This window comes from Parus major, chromosome 28 (genome assembly GCF_001522545.3).
Source record: "Parus major isolate Abel chromosome 28, Parus_major1.1, whole genome shotgun sequence".
NCBI classification, from domain to species: domain Eukaryota; kingdom Metazoa; phylum Chordata; class Aves; order Passeriformes; family Paridae; genus Parus; species Parus major.
The window spans coordinates 3,276,201-3,283,564 of NC_031797.1; the positions used below are offsets into that span (position 1 = coordinate 3,276,201).

Genomic DNA, 7,364 nt, shown 5'->3' on the forward strand with positions numbered 1-7,364 from the left:
GAGAGCTCTGGGGACTGGAGGGGTCGTGAGCCCACTTGTGCCGACGGGATGTCCCCGTCCCCGCTGTCCCCTTCTCACTTCCCCACATTGTGTCCCCCGTCCGGCCCCACATCCTGTCTCGGCAGATGGGCTGCGGCCCCGACCCCGGCCGGCTGCAGCCTCTGTGTCCCAGGTAGGGCACCCCAAAGGTGCAGGGCCCTGCCAGGGGGCTGCAAAATGCCTCCCCCCAGCTCCTGCAGCCTCCCGGGGGGACGTGGGAGGGGCAGCATCTCCTGTGGGCAGGAACCCTCCGACAGGGACAGATGCGAGGTGCTGCAGCCGCCTGCGGATGTGAGTGGGTGGGTTCTGGGCAGGGCTGCCTCCCGCGGGCCAGCACCGGCCCAGGTGGCCACGGGCTCCCACGGAGCTGAAGGCTCTTTGGGGAGCCCAAGGTTTAATGAGGGACTGTCGGGCTCCCTCTGATCCTTCCGCCCATTATCTAATCGGAGCAGTGCATTTAAAGGCCACAGTGCAGGTGAGTCACTTCCCCAGCTGGTGCCTCAGTTTCCCCACAGGTCGGGTGCTGGCATGAGCTGAGCCCGGCTCCTCAGAGCGTGGCTCGGTGCTGGGGAATGTGGCACAGTGGGTCCGGCCCAGGGCTGGATTCCTCCCTCGGCTCCTTGGGACACACCTGGACCCTGGGTATGGAACCTCCCTTGATCCCCCGACCCGGGCATGGGGCCCCGCTCCAGGAGGAAAGTCCGGCACTGCTGGGACATCCCACCACCAGAGTGCCCGGCAGTGCCAGGCAGGGGCACCCACACTCCACACACAGCAGCTTTGTGACATCCGGCCCGTGCTGATGCCACACGGGGTCCGGCTCTCTTCCCCGTCAGGATTTCCTGCTGCTGTTCCCAGAATGGGCCGTGCTCTTGCATCCGTGGGGTGATCCCACACAGCCGTCAGCCGGGAACCCATCAGCACCGCTGCCAGGCACGGGAGAGGCGGCGGCAGCAGCAATGCCCCGGTAGCCCCCCCCGTGCCGGGAGGGCCGGGCAGGCGGCTCCATCACCGTAAACAGGAACTGCGGCCGCGGGGGAGCGCAGGGGGCTGGGAAGGGAGGGGGTGCCTGTGCCCGTGGGTGTGGGAACGTGGGTGTGGGTGCAGCACCCAGCGGGGCCGAGCGAGCACACACGGAGCTCGTGTGCCCGTGCGGGGTGAGCACGCGTGTGCCTCTTCGGAGGGAAGGGGTTGCACTTGTGTGTGAAGGGACAAGGGCAGGAGGAAGTGCCTCCTCCCGTCCCCATCCCGCCCGAGTCGGGGTTTCCTGGGGCACATCCTGCCTGCATGGATCCTGTTCCTCCTTCCCGGTTTTGGGGGTCAAGGGGTGCCAGCCCTGCAGGGGGACCATACCAGGGCTGTGTCTGCCCCATCCCGTGCTGGGCTGGGGGGCAGCCAGCCCCCGCCGGCCTCCCAAGGCGATGGAGGGTGGAGAGGTGCCCGCTGGCACCGCACCCCCCGCCCGGGTGAGGTTCCCGCATTCCTGAGGCGGCTCCAAGGGGAGCCGGGGGCAGGCGCGGGTGGTGATGCCGCGGAGCTGAGTGTGAGCCCGTGTGTCAGCACGTAGGGCACCCGCCCCACGCCCCCCTTGCATCCCCCCTGGGCACCGGGATCCCCTGCTGGCATCACCCCCGGCTCTGGGCACGGGCTCGGCATCCATCCCACATGGTTCTGTCACCCTGTGTGCGAACATTCCCAGGATTGGGGATGACGCCTGACAGGGTGAGCCCACGGTGAGATCAGAGGGCTGGAGTGCGATGGGATGGGTTGGGATAGGGTGGGATGGGAGTGGATACGGTGGAATAGGGAGTTACTTTCCCTCGGGTTTACAAGCCTGGGTCACCCCAGGAACAAGGTTCAGTGTGCATCCACAGAGGCTCCCAAAATCCTGAGTCCTTCCCCTCCCCAAGGCTGGCAACTGGCTTAAGCATTTATAATAATAATAATGATAATAACAACAATAATAACACCACCACCAACAGCTGAGCTGTCGGCTGACTCCTGGAGCCGGGATTTAAAACAAACCAAGAAATGTGGCAGCGTCTGGGAAACAGCTGCTGGAACTGAGGGAGGAGCGTGGGGGGTCAGGGGGCACGGGAGGTGTGGGGGGTCAGGGCTCTGGTGCCTCTTGGTCACAGTGGGCAGGGGGCTATTCCCCTTCTCACCCTGAGAGTTTCCCACCTGTGTTTCCAGGGGTCCCCTGGACAGGAGCTGAGTCCTGCCCTGTTGGGAGGGTCTCAGCCCCTGGCTGTGCCCAGGGGAGGGTCCCACTGGTGGGCACAAGCTGGCAGTGTGTGCCCACGGTACCAATGGAACCACCAGGACCTCCCTGACCTCAATTCTGCAGCTGCCAAAATTGCCACACCAGCACGCAGCTGGGGCAGGATGGGGCTTGGGGGACACAGGGGCTGCAGGGGAAAAGGGACAGAGGCAGAGCTGGGGTGTGGAGCAGGACAGGAGGTGGCCAGGGATGAGGTCCACGGTTCCCCCTGCTCATCTCATCACAACTCCAGGCTGAAGCAGGGCTGGGGCCCAAAGCTCTGCCTGCTCCCAGCGGAGGGGGCCATGGGCAGGGAGGCAGTGAGGCTGGGGACTGGGAGCCACTGGGATGAGAGCAGGGACTGGAGTTCAGTGTCCCGAAGGGGCCCATGAGCTCAGGGAGCCCAGAATAGCCCTGGCCTCACCGTGGCAGCAGGGCCATGGCCCAGCACAGCCAAGTATGGCTCCACACCTGGGCACTGCTAAATCCAGAGGGATTCGCCACCCTGCCTGGGGCTGGGGCCAGGGCCAGGTGGGTGGGGGGCTCTGGTGACTCCCCCCAGCCCCCACGAGAACTGACTTACCCTGGGGTCTGGCCTGAGTGACCCCAGTGTGCTGGGGTCCCCCTGCTCACTGTGTGCCCAGCCCCCCAAGGGGGGCTGCCTGAGTCACTCCAGGGGTGACTTCAGCCCTGGGACTCTCCAGGCCCAAGGCCAGGGTGGGGGTCAGAGCCCCCCCGAGTGTGGGGTGCCCCAGAGCCAGGGCATGGCAAGTGAAGCCAGGCAGGGCCACTGGTTCCGGCTGCATCGGGCTGGCAGCTGGAGTGTCCCCAGGCTGTGACGCCCGGACACTCTGCCAAAGGCCACCAGGACACGTCCCCGAGAGCTGGGAACACACAGAGCCGGTTGTGTGTTTCTAAGGACACGCCTGGGTGTTTACAGCCCCGCCAGCGTCACCGGCACAGGCACCGCCGTCCTGCCCAAGGACATCCGCGCCCGCCACGAGGCCCCCCGAGCCTGGAGGGATGGGGGGCTCCGGAGGGGGTCTGTGCCCAGCGTTGTGTCAGGAGGGTGGGATCAGCAGCTCCTTACTCACGGCAGCAGCGGTGGCTCACCTGAGCACGTCGGGCGCCTGAGTCACCGCTGCCACCGTGACTAAGGCTGAGCCGCTCGGCCCCGCGGGGCTCGGGGGACGGGGAGGGGGCGCCGGGACCCCCAGCCCAGCACCGCTCCCACCTCGGCGGTGCCCTGGTGGGCTGGGCCGGGCGGGTGGAGGTGCAGTGGTTCGGCTGCACCCTCCTGCCGGGGTGTGCCCCGCATGATCCCGGCCGCTGGCCCCGCGCCCGTGGGAACGCTCCCACTCACTGCGGCAGCTCCGTGCGAGGCCCCAGCTGGGCACCGCGGGCCTGGGAGCCCCTTACGGGGTCGCTCCCCTCTCCAGGTTGAGAGCTGAGGGAGGAAAAGGATCCCCGTCCCACCTGGGTCCCCCCCCCGCGGCTGCAGCCCGGCGTCTTCTACAGCCACAGGAGCGAGAAACGCCCTCTCTTCTCCCCTCCTCTCCCTGCTCCGGAGCCGGAGTCAGCTCTGCCCTAATCCCATGACCCCGCGCCTGCGAGGGGAATGCAGAGACTTGCGATAAAATCCCCGGTTTGCCAGAGCTGTGGAACCAGCCAAGAATTCAGTCCAAAAAGGTGTTGGAGGGGGGTGGAAAGAGAAACACAAGAGAAAAGCTGCTGCCCGGGGCTGGTGGGGGATTTCCCCGAAGAAAGAGGGCTGGGAATTCCCTTCCTTCGAGGGAGAGGACTTCCAAGAACCAGCCTCCAAAAGATTTGGGGCTCCCAGCTGGAGCTGGGGCCGGCAGGACCGTGGGACACAGAGGAGCCAATACCACGGTCCTGCCCTGGCTCTGCCGTGACACCGAGACGTGCCCAGGCCCCGTGGGAAGTGTCCCGGTGGGACCTGGGTAAGTCCCTCTCCTCCACCCGGTGCCCGCGCCGCCCTCCCGGCTGCGTGAGCCTCGGCGCGGGCTAATCCCAGGGCCCAGGTTAGCTAAGCGGATTGCGGGAGCTGCGTGTGGCCTGCAGCGGGATTTGTGTAGGTATTTGCTCGTCGGATCGTCTCTCCCCGAGCTGCTCAGCCGTGTGGGGTTTGGAGAACGCTCCCTCTGGAGACGCAGGAGCCTCGGATGCCGCGCAGCAATTATGCCCAAGTCTGCCTGTAATCTTTAACGATTTATTCCCAGGGCAACACAATAAACTAAACACACAAAATCCAGGCTGCTGGGAATCCTGGGATCTCCCAGCTTGTGTCTCTGGAGGCTCCAGATACCTTCAACCATACTGAAATCTGCACACACTTCCTAAAGCACCAGCTCCTGGAGTCATGGGATTGCCGGAGGAGATGAGCTTCCTCCCAGGAAGGAGATGGAGCTGTGTGAGGAGGGTGGTGGCTGGGAAAGGGGCTCTTCAGGGCTGCCAGGATGTGGGGAGATGCCCTGCCCTTGGGGCATGGCTGCTCTGCCAAAGAACCCAAGCGGGCCCCACTCCCAGCCACGGCCATAATGTCCCCTTGTCCCTCCCTACAGATGGGGGCTGGGAGCTGGCGGCCAGACCCTGCTCCCTGCGGGAGTGGCTCTGGTGTGACACCTTGTCCCCACCACGGCCCCTCCTGGTGCACAAGCCCGAGCTGTGGCAGGGCCAAACCTGTGTCTGTCCTCTCTCCTCGCTGCTCCAGGGCCTCACCCCGCACAGCCAGCAGGGGATGTGGCCCCCCAAGGGGCGGCTTTGCAGGCCCGGGGCTCCACAGCTCCCGGGGAGAACAATGGCGCATCCCTGCCCCGGCCCCTCTCCCAGGGACAACAATGGCAGGAGCCGGAGTCGGAGCCGCCTGAGCTCATCTCCCCCCGAGAGCTTGGAGGGGGCTGGGGCAGGCGGGGGGCTGTGAGCTGTGTGACAAAGGCTCCCTCCCAGCCCAGCTCTCTGCCTTGCACGAGTGGCCTCGCTCCCACCCAGCCATCTGCACCCACCCCAGGGGACGCCGGGCGGGAGGGACACAGCAGCAGCATTTTGGGGATTCGGAGAGCCCCCCTTAGCTCCTGCCGGGCCCTGGCGCTGCTGCCTCATGGGTTGGGTCTCCCCACTGCAGACTGGCCGCCAGATCCCCCCTCCAGCTGCTTTGTGTCTCGGTGTGCCAGGGCATTGTCTGTGAGGGAGAGACCCGGCGAGGCAGCCCGAGGTCACGAGCATCTCCCCAGCACCCTCCCTGTGCCGCTGGCCCAGGAGGAGGAAGCAGCTTCTGCCCCGTGGCACCCGGGGCATCACGCCCCGGAACCGGCGCCCACCAGCCCGTTTCCCCCTTGCTCTAAAAACCCTGTGGGGCTAAGTCTGTGCCCTTGCTGGGAACTGAGTGGTTGGGCAGAGGGAATCCCTGGGGGAGGAATGGTCCAACCTTGTTATTAGACATCAGAGAGTCTCGGTATTAGACATCACTGAGTCTCCACGGGCAGCAGCAGCTTTGACGCTTGGCTCCCAAGGAGAACTCAGCCCATCCGTTCCCTGCCCACGGACTGACTTTGACCCCGGTGACGGGTCACGAGGAGGGGGAGAGGTGTCCGGTCTGTCCCCTCCCCACGGTCCGTGGAGGGCAAGTCGCCCCAGACCTGCCTGAAGCGGCGGCAGAGCCGGGACCCCAGCAGGGACTGAGACGCCCCCGGTGGGCTGATACCGAGATTAGAGGACGGCGAGTCGGGATCTCGGGAGTGGGATCCGAAACGAGGGGGGAAGGGGCTGGGACCCCTGGTACAGGACTGAAATCCGGGGGCAAGTACCGGGACCCCCCGCGGGAGCAGGTGCCGGTACCGCCAGGGCAGGGGCCGTGGCCGTTGCCGGGGCCGTTGCCGGGGCCAGACCGGTCCCTGCCCGGTCCCTGCCCCTGCCAGGCTCCACCCCGGGCGGTGCGGGATAAAACTTGGGGCACCTCCCCGGCAGCTCCGCGTCAGGGCTGCGCTCGGACCGGCTGCAGCACTCAGGAGGTGACAGCGCCGACCACCACCTCCCCCCGGGACGTTTCTGGGGTATCTCTCCCTCTTTCTGCCGCCGGAGGCAGCTGAGCTCCCGCTGCGCCGGGATCCGCGGGGCCGTGCTCGGTGAGTGGAGCCGCGCCGAGCTGGAGGGGGCCCGGGTCGGGCTGCGGGGGGATCCGCGGACCGGGACCGCGCTCTCTCGGTTGCTTTCCCCGGAGCGGGAGGGGTGGCCCCGCTTCCCCGGGGCTCCCCGGGGGGGGACGCACGGCAGAGCCCCTCTTCGGTTGTTCGGGAGCTATGCTCACCCTCAGAGACCCTCCGTGTCCTCGGTCACCTGGAGCTTTGCCTGCCTCCGGGGAACGGGAGCTGGATCGGTTCTCCTCGCTCCAGCTGTCGGGACCCCGGTGCGCCCGCCCGGCTCCCGCTGCGTCCCGGGGAGCGGCTCCTCACTCCCGAGACCCGGCGTTCCCGGGGTGGGGGGGGGCTACCCGGGTAGGGGCTCTCCATCCCGGTGGGCGAGCAGCCTACCGGGCCGCCCGGTCTCTCGGAAAGGACCACCCGGTGTCTCGGTAAGGGCTCCCCGGCGCGCCGCCGGTGCGGCCCCCGCGGCCCCCTCCGGGCTCAGGAGGCGCAGCGGGGCCGGCAGAGGGCGCCCGCGCTTTGCTGACTCATAGCCCCCCCCGGTGCGGGCGCCGGGACGGGGCCCCGGGGCTGCGGGGTGCCCGTTCCACCCCCCGGGCGGCGGCAGGCGGGGCCGGGGCCGCTGGGGTGGAGGTTCCAGCTGCGGGAGTTGGGGGGGCAAGAGCGTGCTGGGGGGTACAGGGGGCTCAACCCCTCATCGGGACAGTTCCCCGTAGCTGTAACGGCGTCACCGGGAGGGTGACCGGGCGGGTGCGTGTGACCGGGCGGGTGTGACCGGCCGCGGGTGACTGTGCGTGTCCTCCCCGCCCTTTCCGCCTTTGTGTCCCGGCGTCACTCGGCTCCGGGGGCTCCGGCTCCCGCCCGGCCCCGCGGGCAGTCACCTCCCGCCGCGGCCTCCTCCGGTG

At 67.6% G+C, this 7,364-nt stretch overlaps 1 protein-coding gene across 1 annotated transcript in view; it reads left to right on the forward strand.

The window, feature by feature from the left end:
* Positions 1-6,273: 6,273 nt before the first annotated feature.
* MIDN (midnolin) overlaps positions 6,274-7,364 on the forward strand; it is an 11,848-nt gene continuing 10,757 nt past the window's right edge. Inside the window, exon 1 of the mRNA XM_015651970.3 lies at positions 6,274-6,441. The gene's annotated coding sequence lies outside the window, so the exon portion shown is untranslated. The remainder of the gene's footprint in view (positions 6,442-7,364) is intronic.